Genomic DNA, 16,211 nt, shown 5'->3' on the forward strand with positions numbered 1-16,211 from the left:
GTAGGCCAGAATTCTGTTGAATTTCTGCAGTTTGTATTTCTTCCTCCTTCTATCTGTCAGACACGGTGAATGATGACTCATCCTTATTCTGTCAAAAACTGAACATCTCTCCCTCCCCCCACCACCACAGAATGGTGAGATAATCCAGTAAACAACAACCAAAGTCAACAGAACATCGGACACCTCCCTGGATCGCTAGCAAAATAAGAGATGTCTTCACTTAAAGTGAAAGAGGAATTTTTGCTTTAAAACTGCGAAGTATAATTAATTCTCTCACAATAAGTAACATCCCAAAACATTTGGAACAGCTTCTCCCCCTCTGCCATCAGATTTCGGAATGGTCCATGAACACAGGAACATTACAACAGTAATAGTGGTAGTAGTAGGCAGCCTTCGATCCCAGGGGATCACGGGTTTGTGCCTCTGGTGGGCTGTGTCCTCTCCAGGGCCCAAGCCTGGGCGGGAAGATTTGAAGCACCGGCTGTTGCCCATTCTGCGGATTCCCCCTCTCCACGTCACTGATGTGGTCCAAGGGAAGGGCAAATGCTGATACAGTTTGGCACCAGTGTCGTCGCAGAGGGTGCCAGAGTGAAGTTGTAGACAACATCAGGCTGCCTTACGGATCCTGGCTCTGGATTTCTTCCTCGGGGTTTACTCCCGAAGTTTCTCCCATGGATGGGTATGGCCGCAAGGCAGCGGAGGTTTAAAATCAGAGTTCTCCTTCTCCTGGGCGCGCTGCCATCCAAGGCTGACGAGCCCCACCTGCCCGAAATTACAACAGTACCTCGCTATATTTGCTCTCTTTTTGTACTACTTAATATACTGTACAGTGTATATATAAAATATTATAAAATACACATATATTATATATAAAGTAGGGAGTCACTAAATAGGCACCTTAGGGAGTCCAGTTTTGGTAAAACTTTCTAATCGGTATGTTTTTGGACTGGGGAAGGAAACCGGAGCGCCTGGAGGAAGCCTATGTGGTCACGGCGAGCAGATTCACCCTTCATTGAACTCTAAACTCTGACGCCCCGGTGGCGGCTGGAGATAGGTCTCTACCAAAGGAGGCGTAAGGCGCTCCTTCCATCCGCTATCCTGTAGCTCACCCTTGGGCAAGGTGTAGCACCTGCTTAGTGCCCACCGTACGCCCCCCCCACCACCCCAAACCTGGTCAGGGTCACCAGAAGCCATGGGAGCCGCTGGTGGATGGCCGTATGAGCAGCTGGTGAAAGATCATGATTGCCCATGTCATACAACACAGCACATAACCAACGAACGGAAGTGTGTTAGCTTATACTGAACACAGAACGTTACAGTACAGACCCCTCAGCCCGGGGTGTTGGCTGACCTTGTAACCTTCTCCAAGATCAATCTAACCCTTCCCTCCTTAATAGCTCTCTATTTTTCTGTGCCTATCTAAGAGTTTCTTAAGTGCCCTTAATGTATCTGCCTCTACTGCCTCTTCTAGCAGGGCGTTCCATGCACTCACCACTCTCCATAGAAAACCTTACCTCTGACATCCCTTCAAATAATGTCCCCTTAGCCATTAGCCATTTCTGTCCTGGGAAAAAGTCTATGGCTATCTACACAATCTATACCTCTTGTACACTTCCAGCAAGTCTTCTTAAATTGGTTCAATTGCTGTATGAAGAACTAAATGGGACAAACTACAACAAGACCCTGAACCAGTGTTAATGACATGCGGGGCCAGTTCCAGTTTCAGCAGAGTTCAGTGTTGTTTTTATACCCTCAATGCAAATCGTGTCATGTCTCACTGAAGAATAAAAGACATCATATAATTTGCACAAGTTGAAAAGCATAAAGATTTAATAGAAAATATGGAAATAAACCACAGCTGAACAGGGCGACAACCCGGACGATCAAAGCAGCTGAATGCTAACTGCTACCTCAGATACCGCCGATCAGACAGGACAGCCTGTATATCATTCTCAGTAGGGCAAGGAACGTATTCAAAGATATGAATGAGACTGTTAAAAGTCATTTAGTCGGGTCACTTTGTTTGCAAATCTCTCTTCAGTCTGCCAGAGTGTAACCTCCCTCAAAGCATGTTGCTGCTGAGATGCATGGCTCACTGATATCTGATATCCTGTCTATAAATACAAATGATGTATCCTTCAGGCAAATAAAGTGGGATGTTGCCATTGTAAAATCTAATTGACTGAAAGATGCTCAAGGTGTAGAAAATTGCCAATGTCCTTTATAATTGAATTGGAATCAGAATCAGGTTTAATATCACCAGCATATGTCATGAAATTTTGTGGCAGCAGTATAATGCAATATATGATAATATAGAAAAAACTGTGAATTGTAGTAAATATATATATTAAATAGCTAAATTAAATAAGTGGTGCAAAAACAGAAATTTAAAAAGTAGTGAGGTAGTGTTCATGGGCTCAATGTCCATTCAGAAATTGGATGGCAGAGGGGAAGAAGCTGTTCCTGAATTGTTGAGTGTGTGTCTTCAGGCTCTTGTACCTCCTCTTTGACGGCAGCGATGAGAACAAGGCATGTTCTGGGTGATGGGACTCCTTAATGATGGATGCTGCCTTTTTGAGGCATTACCTTTTGGTTTGCTCAAATTGATGGCTTATTGCTCTGATTGTTAAATATAGCTCAGAAAAAGTGACATAATTATTGCGTACTTATTGAAAACAGAACAGCAAAGTTCAAAAGTTCAAGGTACATATCATCATCATCATTATGTGCCATATTGTGTGACATGGCCAATCATGGTCTTACCAGCATGATTGTTCTTGGCAAATTTTTCTACAGAAGTGGTTTGTCATTGTCTTCTTCTATGCAGTGTCTTTACAAGACAGGTGACCCCAGCCATTGTCAATACTCTTCAAAGATTGTCTGTCTGGTTTCAGTGGTCACATAACCAGGACTTGTGATATGAATCAGCTGCTCATACGACCATCCACCACCTGCTCCCATGGCTTCACGTGACCCTGATCGGGGGACTTAGCAGGTGCTACACCTTGCCCCAGGGTGACCTGCAGGCTAGTGGAGGGAAAATGAACCTTACACCTCCTTTGGTACAGATATATCTCCACCACAATGTTTAACAGACACCAGACTGTGTAAATACAAAAAAACCCATAAGACCGTAAGATATAGGAGCAGAGGTAGGCCATTCGACCCATTGAGTCTGCTCCACCATTCAATCACGGGCTGATCCAATTCTTCCGGTCATCCCCACACCCCTGCCTTCTCTCCATTCCCTTTGATGCCCTGGCTAATTGACTTGGCCTCCACAGCCCCTCATGACAACAAATTCCACAGATATACCACCCTTTGACTAAAGTAATTTCTTCGCATTTCTGTTCTAAATGGACGTCCTTCAATTCTGAAATCGTGCCCTCTTGCTCTAGAATCCCTTACCATGGGAAATAACTTTGCCATATCTAATCTGTTCAGGCCTTTTGGGCCATTTAACATTCGGAATGTTTCTATGAGATCCCCCCTTATTCTCCTGAACTCCAGGGAATACAGCCCAAGAGCTGCCAGCCGTTCCTCATACAGTAACCCTCTCACTCCTGGAATCATTCTCGTGAGTCTTCTCTGAACCCTCTCCAATGTCAGTATATCCGTTCTAAAATAAGGAGCCCAAAACTGTACACAATACTCCAAGTGTGGTCTCACGAGTGCTTTATAGAACCTCAACATCACATCCCTGCTGTTATATTCTATACCTCTAGAAATGAATGCCAACATTGCATTTGCCTTCTTCATCACTGACTCAACCTGGAGGTTAACCCTTAGGGTATCCTGCACAAAGACTTCCAAGTCCCTTTGCATCTCTGCATTTTGAATTCTCTCCCCACCTAAATAATAGTCTGCCCGTTTATTTCTTCCATCAAAGTGCGTGACCATACACTTTCCAACATTATATTTCATTTGCCACTTCTTTGCCCATACCCCTAAACTATCTAAGTCTCTCTGCAGGGTCTCTGTTTCCTCAACACTACCCGCTCCTCCACCTATCTTTGTATCATCGGCAAATTTAACCCGCAAATCCATTAATGCCATAGTCCAAATCATTGACATACATCGTAAAAAGCAGCAGTCCCAACACCGACCCCTGTGGAACTCCACTGGTAACTGGCAGCCAGCCAGAATAGGATCCCTTTATTCCCACTCTCTGTTTTCTGCCGATCAGCCAATGCTCCACCCATGCTAGTAACTCCCCTGTAATTCCATGGGCTCTTATTTTGCTAAGCAGCCTCGTGTGCGGCACCTTATCGAAGGCCTTCTGCTATTATTTTAATCCAAAATAATAACAATAAATTATTAAGTAATACTAAGAACATGAGTTGTAGAGCCTTGGAAAGTGAGTCCATAGGTTGTGTTCAGTGATGAGTTCTGTGTTGGGGTGAATGAAGTCATGCAGGTGACTGAGTGAAGGGTTGAAGGATAAATCCTGCAGACGCCGAAATTCTGAAATGGGACAGGAACCACTGGGAATGCCCACCTGGTCAGTCAGCATCTGTCAATCTAGTTTTCCCTCATCGGTATTGGAGCCAGTAGTAGCTGCTGATAACCCAAAGAACTGCAGACCCTGCTTCCTTCAGTGATTGTGGTTGCTCCATGCAAGTAGAGTTAGGAACTCAACACCCATCGCCTGTGACTGCCAGAAGGCCAGTTACCAGGCAGAGGAGACAAGGGTTGAAAGTGGGATTGGTGGTGGGAATCCTTAGGTTGTGGAATCAGCAGGGTATTAACATGAGAAGAAGACAAAATCAAATCAAAGCACAGGTTTCAGTGTTTGTTCAGTGGGGGCTAGAATTTTTTTTTATATCACTAAACTTACTTAAATAAGTTATTTTTAATGATTTTTTTTGACAATTGGGCTTGTTTAGAACAGTGCAGGATAGGAAATTGGCCCTATGGCCTACAACATCTGTGCAGAAGATAATGAAAAGATAATAGGTTTATTTTGCTATCGTTAAAGATTTCACGAGGAGCATCACTTTCCAGGATTAGTTGGGATGAGTTTTGGATTTTGGTGATCTATGAGTGAAATACAGAACTTATTTTGGCCTTAGCTCTGAGCTCCAACTTGGTTAAATAAATATGTGATCATTCAAGTTAGTCGAGGTCACAGAGTCTACAGCACAGAAAGATTCCCTTTGGCTTATCTAGTTCACGCCAACCTGGTCTTCAGCCCAATTCCATCGACTTGCACTGTGACCATAGCCCTCCACACCTCTTGCATCCATGAGTCTATCCAAACTTCTCTTAAACATTATCTTGTACCCGTATTTACCATTTCTGCCAGACTCTTGTTCTAAACTCAAAGTCAAAGTGAATTTATTATCCAAGTACATATAGTATGCCACCACATACTACCATGAAATTCATTTTCTTGCAAGCTTTCATAGAAAAAAAAGAGATCAATAGAATTTATGAAAACTATACATATACAAATAATAAATACACAAACAAACAAACATCAAATAAATAAATAATTCCGAGAACTTGAGTTGTAGAATCGTTCAAAGTGAGTCAGTAGGTTGTGGAATCAGTTCCGTGTTGAGGTGAGTGAAGTTATCCACGCTGGTTCAGGAGCCTGATAGTTGAGGGGTAATAACTGTTCTTGAACCTGGTGGTGTGAGACCTGAGTCTCCTGTACCTCCTTCCCAATGACAGCAGTGAGAAGAGAGCATGACCTGGATGGTGGGGCAATGATGATGGGTGTTTCTTTCCAGTGGCAGTGCTCCTTGTCAATGTGCTCAGTGATAGGAGGGCTTTCCTGAGATAGACTAGGCTGCATCCATTGCTTTCTGTAGACTTTTCCATTCCTGGGCATAGGTATTTCCATACCAGGCCGTGATGCAGAATTACTCTATGAATATAACTCTAAACACATTTGTTGATTTCAAGATCCCAGATTTTGCTCTCAGATTCTATGCATTACTGTCCTCCAGTCACTCACAGGAACCTCCCTGATCTTTCTATCTCCGAGCCCACTCTGTTGAACTCTGACCCCTGTTAGTTTAGACCCAGCAGGCATCTTCCACATCCTGTATTCCAAGAGTTCAAATGGTGGGAAACACAGTGTAAGCAATGTTCCCTTCATTTGTACTGCGGATCTTTGACATGTCCACACCCACACACGGAAAGGCCCAAATTCTCCCACCCTCTCTCCTTCTGAGCCATCCAGCAGAAAGCCTGTAGGAAGTGGCGGCTCATCTGTTTACATCCGCATCTCTCTCAGCACCTCCGTCTGGCCTGGAGCCACTGAAATCAATGGAAATTAGTTGGTTCTATACCAAGCGGTTGGACAAACTTGGATTGTTTCCTCTGGAATGGTGGAGGCTGAGGAGAGATCTGAGAGAGATTTATGCCTCTCATAATCATAAGATTATGAGAGGCATAGATAGAGTAACAGACAGCATCCTTTTTTTCCCCATGATTGGAATGTCTAATATGTGCATGCATTTAAGGAGAGGGGGGTAAATTCAAAGGAGATGTGAAATACAGGTTTTTAACACAGCGTGTGGTGGGTGTCAGGAATGTGCTGCCTGGGGAGGTGGTAGAGGCAGATACATTAGGAACTTTTAAGAGATATTTAGATAGGTGAGGTGGAGATACTGTACGTCTCCACCAAAGGAGGTGTAAGGTGTTCCTTCCCTCCGCTTGCCTGCAAGTCACCCTTGGGCAAGGTGTAGCACCTGCTCAGCCCCCAATCAGAATCACATGAAGCCATGGGAGCAGGTGGTGGATGGTCGTATGAGCAGCTGGTTCATATCACAAGTCCTGGTTATGCGACCACTGATACCAGGCAGACAATCTCTGAAGAGTATTGATAATGGCTGAGCTCACCCATCTTTTAAAGACACTGCCCAGAAGAAGGCAATGGCAAACCACTTCTGTAGAAAAATCTGCCAAGAGCAGTCATGGCCATGGAAAGACCCCGATCTCGTACATGGCACATAACGATGATGATGTTGAGATAGGTGCATGAACGTGAGCAAAATGGAAGGGTATGGACATTCTGTAGCATAAGAAATTAGTTTAGTTAGCTGTTTAATTACTAATTAAATTGGGTCAGCACAACATTGTGGGCTGAAGGGTCTGCTGTTGTGCTCTACTGTTCTGTGTTCAGACTGGTTCACCTTGGAAAACAGTAACTTCTCAGTATGTACACACACAGACTGATATCCTATTATGCTACCTGGATGTCATCAAGGCTGGAGATTTACAGAACTGTGCAAAAGTCTCAGGCATATATACTGTGTACAGCTAGGGTGCCGAAGACTTTTGCACAGTACTGTATTAATTTTATGTATTGTACTGTACAAAAAAAAAACAAATTTCATGACATATGTGAGTGATGATAAGCCTGATTCTGATATGGGTCTCTATTGTGGACTGAGAGTGGGAAGGGGACAGGGAGAGGGGAATCATGGTTGGGAAAGGAGGAGGGAATGGGGAGGGAATGGGAAGCACCAGAGAGACATTCAGTAATGATCAATAAACCAGTTGTTTGGAATCAAAGTTCAAAATACATTTATTATCAAAGAGGTATACATTATACAACCTTGAGATTTGTCTCCTAACAGGCAGCCACAAAACAAAGGAACCCAAAAGAAACCATTAAAAAAAGAAGGCTGTTAAATACCCAATGTGCGGCGAAAAAAACCCACATCATGCCCATAAAAAAGAACCCATAAAAATAAAAGAACCCATTAAAAAAGGATTGTCAAACACCCAATATGCAGAGAGAAGAAAGCACACCATGCAAACAGTAACCACAGGCAAATAGCGACCTGAACAGAAGTCTGCAAATAGAGTCCCATAGTTCAGCGCAGAGCCAAGTCATGGAGCAATGAGTTAAGCTGGCCGTCCCTCACTTTAGGCCCTGACACCCTGACCTTTTCAATCTGGTCTGGCGCCTAAACTGACATCTAAACATCAGGTTCCATCAACTCAATATGCTCAAATCACCACCCCGGTTTGTCCTGTACCCAACCTTTCCAATTTGGCATGGCACTTAATCAAGTAAACTTTCAGGGCTAGGTATGTCTGCACATGCTCCACTCCTAACCCATCCCTACTCCCCTGCCACTGGCACTCCTTCTCTGCCACCCCCCCCTTGGCGCTCCGTCCTCGCCATTCCCAGCACTCTTTGCTCCCGTCAGATTTACGAACTCGCTCTCCGCTCCACGCTGACTAATGCAGTACTTTGCTGAAGTCTTAGGCACCTTAGCTATATAGCTGTGGCTAAGACTTTCTCACAGTACTGTATCCCAACCTTAGCTCAGGAAGTTTGTGCTGGTTTCAATTTCTCCAGTCGAGAAAAGGCCGTAACATCGAAAGACGTAGGAGCAGAATTAGGCCATTCAGCCCATCAAGTCTTTTCGGCCATTCAAGTCTTCTTCTCAGCCCCTATTTCCTGACTTCTCCCAGTGGATCTGGAAATAGAGATCTGGAAATTCCTTGAAAGTAGCATCACAGGTAGTTAGAGTCGTAAAGTGAAAAACAAGTGAAAAATGGACAAAGAACAATCTCCATTTGGGTGAGACTAGAACCAGAGGTCAGAGGTTCAGGGTGAAAGGTGAAATATTTAAGGGGAATGTATTTACTTACTTATTGAGATACAGCACACAATAGGCCCTTTTGGCCCTTCAAGCTGTGCTGCCCAGCAATCCCCCTGATTTAATCCTAGCCTAATCATGGGACAATTTACAATGACCAATCAACCCACTAACTGCCAGTTCTTTGGACTGTGGAAAGAAACTGAAACACCCGGAGGAATCCCACGTGGTCACTGAGAGAACATACAAACTCCTTACAGGCAGCAGTGGGAATTGAACCCAGGTGGCCTGTACTGTCCTGAGGGGGCCCTTCGTCACTCAGAGGGTGGTGCGTGTGGAATGAGCTGCCAGTGGAGGTGTTGATGTGGGTTAGCCGTCAGAAATCGAAGTAATGAACACAGGATTCAGGACGTAGCTGAGGATTAGTTCTGGTACGAGCTTGTAAATGTTGTCACAGAGAAGTTTGTGTGGGTTCAGCATGTCACCAAAAAACTTTGACAAGCGTTTATAGATGCTCAGTGGGAGTATCCTGAGTGATTGCAGTGCCACCTGGTATGGTAGCACCAATGCCCGAACTACAGAAAGTGGGGGGGGTGCACTGGAATCAGCCCAGTCCACCACAGGCAAAACTCTCCCCACCACTCAGCTCATTTACAAGGAGCACTGAGTCAAGAAAGCAGCGTCCATCATCAAAGACCCTGATATCCGGGCTATGTTCGCAGCTTAATACTCCGACTGGGCATGAGGTACAGAAACCTTAGCTCCAACACAGCAGCAGGTTGAGGAACAGTTATCACCCTGCAACCACCAGGCTCCTGAACCGGCATGGGTAACTCCACTCACCTCAGCCCATGGACTCACTTTCAGAGACGCTACAACCCGTGTTCTCAGTATTACTTTTTATTTATATAGTTTGTTTTCTTTTGCATATTGGTTATTTGTCAGTCTTTGTTTATGTCTAGTTTTTCATAAAAATCTATCATATTTCTTTTTTCCCCAACAAATCCCTACAAGAAAATGAATCTCAAGGTGATATGTGGTAACATACAATCAGTGGCCACTCCATTAGGTGATGGAATGGAACCCGGTGTGGTCAGAGTGGTCTTCTGCTGCTCCTGCCCATCCACTTCAACAATGGAGGTTCTTGTCTGTTCAGCGATGCTCCTGTAAGTCCCCTGTGCACCCTCTCCAAAGGTTCTACATCCTTCGCACAATGAAGCAATCAGACATGAACACAATATTCTGAGTGTGGTCTAACCCAGGCTTTGATAGCGTTGTAACATTAACTCATGGACTCAATCCCCTAACTAAAAAAGGCCAACAGACCATATACCTTCTTAACAACCTTATCAATTTGCATGGCAACTTTAAGGCATCTATGGACATGGATCCCAAGATCCCACTGTTCCATGCTGCTAAGATTCCAATCTATGCAGCATCCTGGTAAATTTCCTCTGCACCGTCTCTAAACAGGTGGCGGGGCGGAGAAATGTCTCTGCCAAAGGAAGTGTAAGACACTTCTTCCCTCTGCTAGCCCGTAGGTCACCCTTGGGCAAGGCGTAGCACCTGCTTAGACCCCTCCCCGATCAGGGCCACGTGAACCCATGGGAGCAGGTGGTGGATGGTCGTATGAGCAGCTGGTGCATATCACAGGTCCTGGTTATGTGACCACTGACACCAGGCAGATAATCTCTAAAGTGTATTGATAATGGCTGTAAAGACACTGACCAGAAGACGTCAATGGCGAACCACTTCTGGAGAAAACTCTGCCAAGAACGATCATGGTCAAAGACCAAGATTGCCTACGTCATAGGACATAGAAGATGCTGACGATGTTGACCCTGTCTCAAGCTTCCACATCCTTCCTGTGATGAGGTGACCAGAACTGAACACAATGTTCCATGTTGTTGAGGCGACTGCTGTGAGTGAGAAGTTGGCAAACTGAATGTTGCTCGCTTTGTTTCAGCCTTGAAGAGCTGAGGTGCGGCCAACTTTGTACGCAGCTCCTATCAGCAACCTTGGTGCACTCATTTTTATCTTTCCAAGCTGACAAATTTGTCTTACGAACGGGAGATCCAGAGGGTTGAGCCCTTTCAGGAATTAATAACAATAGCGGACCTCCGGCGGAGTTGAAAATGGATTAAAAACTCCTCTACAGTGGGGAAATGGTGTTAAGAGTTGGGTAAGAGGGGAGAAAAGTACAAAGTTCCATTAGTGATTACAAATGAGGCTCATACTCAACCTCCAGGAAAACACCTATTACCCCACATCACCCTTCTGAGGTAAATCCCTCATGGATGGTCCCAAGCCCGACTGCAAAAGGAGGAGGGTTGGTCATGAGGCTAGAAACCCCAAGGATCTAGGAGCACCAACAGAAGCTCCAAAGATCTCATCTCCGGGAGAGGAAGGATCTTTAAAGATGGTCTACACCTGGGGACAACTTGAAGGACTGGCCCAGGACCAGGGACTCTGGTGAACTGCTGTCAGCGGCCTATGCCCCAGGAGCAGTAATAGTCTTAAGAAGATGAAGAGGACCCTTCTGAGGTGGGGCATACTCTGAGGAGAACTTTAACAAAGAATATGCAACTGCATACAGGCACTGCCACATTACAGGGAGGGTTTTGTTCTGAGAAAATAGGCCGTATCATAGATTACGCAACATTAGTCAAAAAGCATAAGTTGAAAAAAAATGTTGACTTGCTTACTTTTTCCACATAAATTCCGTGACAGCAAATTTTATTCCTTATCACCAATTTTTGAACGGATTTTTGAACTGAACCCCTGTAACTGGAACAGCTGTGAACACAGAGATCACTTGGATTTAATAAAGCGTTTGTAAATGGTGTAATTTTAATACTTCTGTTATGTTACAAAGCTTATAAGAGCAAAAGGTTGATGGAATGTGTATTAAGTTTTTAAACTTGTAAAAGCCAAAGGCTGAAAGGATTTTGCAGAAAAAGAGGCAAAAAAAGATATGAAGATAGTTGGAGGGGCAGGTAGTTTTGAGGAAGTAGAAAGGCTGCAGACAGATTTGGACAGGGCAGGAGAATGGGCAAGGAAGTGGCACATGGAATACCGTGTCAGGAAGTGGATGGTCATGTGTTTTGGTAGAAGAAAGCATAAGCTATTTTCTAAATGGAGAGAAAATTTAGGAGGAGGGAGGAGGGAGGAGAAGATGGCGGCGTGACGCAGCGGGTGCGGCCTCTCTGGTGAAATGATACCGTATTTGGTTAAATGGGGGCCGTGCACAATTCTGATTTGATGGAGATGGACGTGAGAAGCACGGAGGAACATCTGGAGAAACTTCTGAAATGCCTGCTTCGCTGCTGCTGCTACTGTGCGATCGAGAATCTCCGGAGGGGAAGGCCCTGAGTCCTCGGCTTTGCCTGTTGCTGGCGGCCGGGGCCGGGGTCGAAGCGCTCAGCAGAGATGGTGCTCGGTGCTCGGTGTCGGAGGGCCGGTCGGAGGCTGGAAGTTTTCGGACAGACTGAGAGTCGGACTGTGGTCGGGTGCTTCCAGGATGCTGCATCGGCAAGTTTGCGGCGCTGGAAGCTCATGGTAGGGAGAGTTTTCTTCCTTCTATTGTCTGCGTGAGATGTTGGGACTTTCGAGAGACTTTGAGACTTTTTTTAACCATGTCCATGGTCTGTTCTCTATCAAATTATGGTATTGCTTGCACTGTTGTAACTATATGTTATAATTATGTGGTTTTTGTTAGTTTTTCAGTCTTGGTCTGTTTTGTGTTTCTGTGATATCACACTGGAGGAACATTGTATCATTTCTTAATGCATGCATTACTAAATGACAATAAAAGAGGACTCCTTGTCCTCATAACCTAAAAAAAATTGAAAAATCTGAGGTGCAAAGGGACCTGGGAGTCCTCGTGTAGGCTTCCCTAAAGGTTAACTTGCAGGTTGAATTGGTGACGAGAAAGGCAAATGTAATGTTAGCATTCATTTCAAGAGGTCTAGAATATAAAAGCAAGGTTGGAATGTTGAAGCTTTATAAAGCAATGGTGTGTTGAGCAGTTTTGGACTCCTTACCTAAGAACGGATGTGCTAATATTAGAGAGGGTTCGGAGGTTTATGAAAATGATTCCAGGATCGAAAGGCTTGTCATATGACGAGTGTTTGATGGGTCTGGGCCTCTATTCGCTGGAATACCGAAGATTGAGGGGTGACTTCATTGAAACCTATCGAATGTTGAAAGGTCTCAACAGAGTGGATGTGGAGAGGGTCTGGTGGGGGAGATCTAAGACTGGAGGGCACAGCCTCAGAATGGAGGGGCATCCTTTTTGAATGGAGATGAGAACAGATTTCTTTAGCCAGAGCATGGAGAATCTCTGGACATCGTTGTCACGGGAGGCTGTGGAGGACCAGTCACTGGGTGTATTTAAGGCAGAGGTTAACAGAGTCTTGATTAGTCAATGCATGAAGTGACATGAGGAGAAAGCAGGTGATGGTGCTGAGATGAAAATGGATCAGTCATGGTCAGAGCAAGCTCGATGGGCCAGAGCCTAACTCTGCTCCTGTATCTTATGGTCTTATGGCATTTAGAGTTATAAAGTCATAAAGCAGAGCAACAGGCCATTTGGCCCATCTGAACTGTGCTGACCACAACACTCTCCCTGCTAGTTCCACAATCATCTAAGCCCCTCCTTTCCATGTACCTATCCAAATTCCCCTTAAATATTGCAATTGTAGCCACCTCGACCACTTCCTCAGCAGCTCATTCTAGGTACTCACTACCCTCTGTGTAAAGAAGTTACCTCTCAGGTCAATTATGATGCTTCTCCTTATTATTCTTTCTCAGACAGGTTTTCCTGGTTGCCGTGTTTGAATTGTTGTTTTCATATGTCAGGGGTAGTTCCCCTTCGGTAATTGTTCTTTCTTCATTTCCCTCTTTTGATTTGGGTGTCTCCCTCTTCAAGTTCTGATCTATTATTTCTTTAGATTGTTACCGGTCAAAATGTGATGCTGATGGGCTTGGATGGGATAGCTGAAATGTGGCAGGCAGGATGTGGGGTGGGTGCAAAGCCAAGAAGTTTGCACTACTTTAGACAGGAGAGCAAGGCTTTTCACTATGCTCCCTCAAAGAGTAGACCAGCAAAATCTTAATCACTACAGGTTAGCAACACTGTGACTGCAAAAGGACTTTTTTTTGTTTGAATTGCACTTTCTTGGAAAGATTGTGTATGATTTGTACTTAATTGATGGTTTTCTTGTGAATGCTGCTTATACGTTATATCCTCCCATGGCTCAATCTCCTCAAGTTCAAAGTTTAAAGTACATTTGTTATCAAAGTACGTATATTGTATGCAACCTTGAGATTTGTCTCCTTGCAGGCAGCCACAACATGGAGAAACACAATAGAACCCATTAAAAAACATGTATCAAAGATTGTCAAACACCCAATGAGTGAAAAAAGTCATATGGCGCAGACAATAAAAACGTGAACAAATAACACACAGAGCATGAACCACAGAGACCCTGAATGTGAATCCACAGAAATGGAGCCAATTCAGTGCTGAGGCGAGTGCTGATGGTTGCAGGCCACAGGCACAGAGTCACTGAAGTGAATAAACCTTGCAGAGTAGTGGGCTGAGCACAGGTTCTCCTCTTCTATAAGATGTCTTCTTCTCCAGCCCTTTACTTTGCCACCAATCGCCACCCAGCTTCTTACTTCTTCCTCACCCCCACCCAGCTGGATACACTTTTCACCTCCTAGCTTGTCCACTTTTCTCACCCCCCACCACCTTCTTATTCTGGCAACTTCCCCCTTCCTATCCAGTCCTGATGAGGAGTCTCGGCCTGAAATGTCGGCTGTTTATTCCCCTCCATAGATGCTGCCTGACCTGCTGAGCTCCCCCAGCATTCTGCGTGTGTTATATGTTACGTTTTATCACAAGTCCTGGTTATGTGACCACCAACACCAGGTAGACAATGCTTGAAGGGTGTCTCCCATCTTGTAAAGTCACAGCCCAGAAGAAGGCAATGGCAAGCCACTTCTGTAGAGAGATTTGCCAAGAACCATCATGGTTAAGGCCATGACTGCCCACATCATACAACACGGGCACAGAATGGTGATGATGACAGGTTACGTGCCTGTGATGGTGCTGCAAGTAATCTTTTCATTCCACCTGTGCATATATGTTGTTGTGCACATGACACGGTAAGTGTAACGCTTTACAACGTCGGGGACCGAGGTTCAATTCCAGCCAGTGTCAGCAAAGAGTTTGTACGTTCTCCCTGTGGCTGTGTAGGTTTCCTGCAGGTGATCTAGTTTCCACCCGCACTCCAAAAAAGCTATACAGATTAGGGTCAGAAAGTTGTGGACATGCTATGTTGACGCCATAATTATGGCAACACTTGCGGGCTGCCCCAGCACGTTCTCTGACTCTGTTAGTTGTTAACGCAAACGACATATTTCACTCTGTGTTTCGTTGCTTCGATTTACATGTGATAAATAAAGCTAATCTTCATCAGTAAGAATTTTTATCTTTAAATTAAGTTTAGATCACATAACGCTAATATGGCAAAGTGCCCACATCTCCTGGGCTATGGCCTTTAGCTTGTGGGAGGAGAGGAGACTGAGCAACTCATAGTACATCATTTTACCAAGTCTCTGTGGATTGGTAATACCATCTCCACCTCGCCGATAATTAACAGTGGCGCACCTCAAGGGTGTGTGCTTAGCACACTGCTCTGCTCTCTCCATACCCATGACTGTGTGGCTAGGCACAGCTTAAATGCCATCTATAAACTTGCTGACGACACAACCACTGTTGGTAGAATTTCAGATAGTGACGAGGAGGTGTACAGGAGTGAGATAGATCAGCTGGTTGAGTGATGTCACAACAAGCAGTGTCAGTAAGACCAAAGAACTGATTATGGACTTCAGAAAGGGTAAGACAAGGGAACACACACCAGTCTTCATCGAGGGATCAAAAGTGGAGAGAGTGAGCAATTTCAAGTTTCTGGGTGTCAGCATCTCTGAGGACTTATTTTGGGGCAACAAATCTGGGACACATCACCAAGGATCTCACGTGGTCTGTACATATCATCGGTGTGGAGCAAAAAATCACAACAGCGCCTCTTTCACCTCAGATGGTTGAAGAAGTTTGGCATGAGTCCCCAAATCCTAAGGACTTTCTACAGGAGCACAATTGAGAGCATCTTGACTGGCTGCTTCACTGCCTGGTAAAGGGGAGGGGACATTGCACAGGATCGAAATAAGCTGCAGAAAGTTGTGAACTCAGTCAGCTCCAACACGGGTACTAGCCCTTCAGCATCCAGGACATCTTCAAGGAGCGGCGCCTCAAAAAGGCAGCCTCCATCATTAAAGACCCCCATCACTCAGGATGGTCCAGCTTTCTGGGCGGACTCCTGGGAAGTTATGGGACAGGTACATCATTGGTGACACAGCAGACAGCAGAAGCCAGAGTCTGGAGCAACACACAAAAAGCTAGAGGAACTCAAAAGTTCAGGCAGCATCTGTGGAGGGAAATGGACAGCTGACCTTTTGGGTTAAAAAAACAATGGATGCACCTCATCATCAAGGACCCCACCATGCTCTCTTCTCACTGCTGCTATCAGGAAGAAGGTACAGGAACCCACGGTTACATGCTACCAGGTTCAGAAACAG

The sequence above is a fragment of the Mobula birostris genome, chromosome 26, assembly GCF_030028105.1.
Source record: "Mobula birostris isolate sMobBir1 chromosome 26, sMobBir1.hap1, whole genome shotgun sequence".
Lineage (NCBI taxonomy): Eukaryota > Metazoa > Chordata > Chondrichthyes > Myliobatiformes > Myliobatidae > Mobula > Mobula birostris.